Raw genomic sequence first — 3182 nt, forward strand, 5'->3', positions numbered from 1 at the left:
TTAGGCTGGAGACAATGGCTCTTACGCTTTGCCCTTAGGTATATGTAGGCTTTGTTTTCCTCTCGTTAAGGACTTTTGAAATGATTATGCCTGACCCGTCGTCGGTTCGGGAAGAACCGCGATTTCAAGTCATTTACGGCGATGTTCGAGCACCTCGGAAGGTTTAGCTCGTAGGATGAGTAGCTCGAAGCCTTGTGATTTGGAGTTGACATGGTCGAAGCTCTTTTTCTGTCGAGGGTAGCCTGTTTAATCGGTTCTTTTCAAAGTAGATTCGAAGTAATGGCCTATAATTTTGTAGCGCTGGTTGGGCGTCCCCGAGTCGCGTTAATTCGGTTGGTATACCGTATGACCATAGTTATTTGTGTTTGGCTGGAGCCATTTTTGGTCCCGAGTATAGTAGTTTGGGTGTCTATATCAAGTGCATACCTTTTTAGGGGTCTTACAAATTCGATATATAGCCTAAACTTCGGGATCGAGTTTTATGCCTATAGTAAGGTCTTACAAAATTTTCATGCCGTCGAGGCCTTACCGGTTTTTCATGCCTGTTGAGATCTTACAGGTTTTTCATGCCGTTGAGGTCTTACAAGTTATTCATGCTTGTTGAGGTCTTACAGTTTTTTCATGTCTGTTGAGGTCTTACAGTTTTTTCATGCCATTGAGGTCTTACAGGTTATTCATGCCTGTTGAGGTCTTACAGTTTTTCATGCCTGTTGAGGTCTTACAGGTTATTCATACCTGTTGAGGTCTTACAGTTTTTTTGTGCCTGTTGAAGTCTTACATTTTTTTCATGCCTGCTGAGGTCTTACAATTTTTTCATGTCGTTGAGGTATTACAGGTTAATCATGCTTGTTAAGGTCTTACAGTTGTAATTATTGATACTCGGTACGAGTTTTTTGAGATCGAGTCTGCCCGTTTGGGGTTTTACGGCCTCAGGGTTTTTAACGAATGGCGATGGGTGACAGTATCCGAGTCATCAAGTTTGCTTTGGCTCGGGAGCCGTTACTCGTGAGTCGGAATTGCCTCATCGAGGGCCTACAGTTTCGGAGAACCCAACCCTGAGGTCATACAGGTACCAAGTTATTAACGCCAGTTTCCAAGTATTCGGGGCGCTTTCGGCGGAGGAATCTTTGTTGAGAAAACGTTGAGTTTTCTTTGGAGTATGAGGTGCTTTGGAAAAAGACATTCTCTGATTGCTTGGCACAAGTACATGTTGTTTTGTTGCCGTGGGTTCGGCTTATACGGGCACAATTCATTCAACTATTTGGCCTGGTACATCATTTTCCTATTTGACTCCTATTTGGCCCTCCCCGGTTCTTCCGAGTGGGTGGCCTTTTGAGGGGTTCCCTCCAGTGTTCGGGGTTGATTGCAAAGGAAGCCTCGAACGCTTGTTGTATTCCCCTTAGATAGCATGTGGGTTTTGTCTCGTTAAAAACCTTGCCGTTAAAACCCTTTTTGGGACAAAATACGGTTGAAGGAAAAGAGTGCAATGCTTGCTCGAGGGTATTTATGAGATGTTTTGATCGGATGCCCTAGCAGTAATACCGTTTTAGCATCGATATATTACAGTTGCTTGGAAGTTGTTCTCTCTCCATGGTGCCGAGCTTATAAGATCCCTTGCCGACTACTCCGAGGACACGATACAGTCCTTCCCAGTTTTGGCCTAGCTTCCCTTCATTAGGGTTTCGGGTGTTGAGAGTGACCTTCCTTAGGACTAAGTCCGCGATCCTGAAATACTGAAGATTGTTCTCTTGTTATAATATCTTTCAATTCTCTGCTTCTGAGCGGACATCTGGATCAGCGAGGCTTCTCTTTTTTCATCCAGTAGTTCGAGGGCCGTTGTCATGGCCTCATTGTTCGAGCCCTCATTAGTGTGCTGGAATTTGGCGCTCGGTTCCTCGACTTCCATTGGTATCAAAGCCTCGGCGCCGTATACTAGAGAGAAAGGTGTTTCATCGGTGCTTGATTTTGAAGTTGTTCGATATGCCTATAGCACCTCGGGTAGCGTTTCTCTCCATTTTCCCTTGGCGCTCTCCAGTTTCTTTTTTAAGTTCTGAATGATGGCTTTACTTGTGGATTTGGCCTGGCTCTTTGCACATGGATGGTAAGGCGTCGACAGGATTTTCTTGATTTTGTGGTCTTCAAGGAACTGCATTACTTTGCTCCCGATGAACTACCTCCCGTTATCGCATGTTATTTCGGATGGGATTCCAAATCGGCATATGATGTGATCCCATATGAAATTGATGACCTCCTTTTCTCTTATTTTTTCGAAGGCCTGCGCTTCCAAGCATTTTGAAAAGTAGTCAGTCATAAATACATTGAATCTAGGTAAAGTAGTCAGTCATAAATACAATGAATCTAGCTTTATCTGGTGCCGTCGGCAAAGGGTCGACGATGTCCATTCCCCATTTCATGAATAGCCATGGTGATAAAGCGGAATGTAGTTGCTCGCCGGGTTGGTGAATCATGGAAGCGAATTTCTGGCATTTGTCGCACTTTCGGACGAATGCTTTGGTATCTTTTTCCATGTTGTCCCAATAGTAGCCTACTATGATCACCTTTCGGACTAAGGAGTCGGCACCGGAATTATTTCCACAAGTACCCTCGTGAATTTCTCAGAGTACATAATTTGTGTCACCTGGCCCTAGGCATACCGACAGGGGGCCATCGAAAGTTCTCCTGTACAGAGTCTCATTTTCATCGAGCGAGAACTGGGCTGCTTTGGTTCGTAGGGCCATCAATTCTTTTAGATATGCGGGCAACTTCCCATCTTTTAAATAATCATATACTTATTTCTCCAATCCCATGCTATACTGGTGGAATTAATCTCTGCGTGACCTTCCTCGACCACTAATTTAAACAATTGGACAACTGGCCAGGGAGCAGGTCTTCTTGTTCAACAGAATATCCCAGATTCACGAGGGCATCGGCCTTGTTATTCTGCTCTCGAGGTACATGGACTAAGGTCCATTCTTTGAAGCGACACAGTGCGATTTGGATTTTGTCCAAGTACCTCTACATCATGTCTTCTCGAGCTTCATAGATCCCATTCACCTAGCTTACTATGAGGAGCGAATCGTATTTTGTCTCGACGATCTCAGCTCCCAAGCTTTTGGCCAGTTTTAAACCTGCAATCATAGCCTCGTACTCGGTTTCATTGTTAGTCAATTTTGTGATTTTTA

The sequence above is a fragment of the Nicotiana tabacum genome, chromosome 6 (genome assembly GCF_000715075.1).
Source record: "Nicotiana tabacum cultivar K326 chromosome 6, ASM71507v2, whole genome shotgun sequence".
Lineage (NCBI taxonomy): Eukaryota > Viridiplantae > Streptophyta > Magnoliopsida > Solanales > Solanaceae > Nicotiana > Nicotiana tabacum.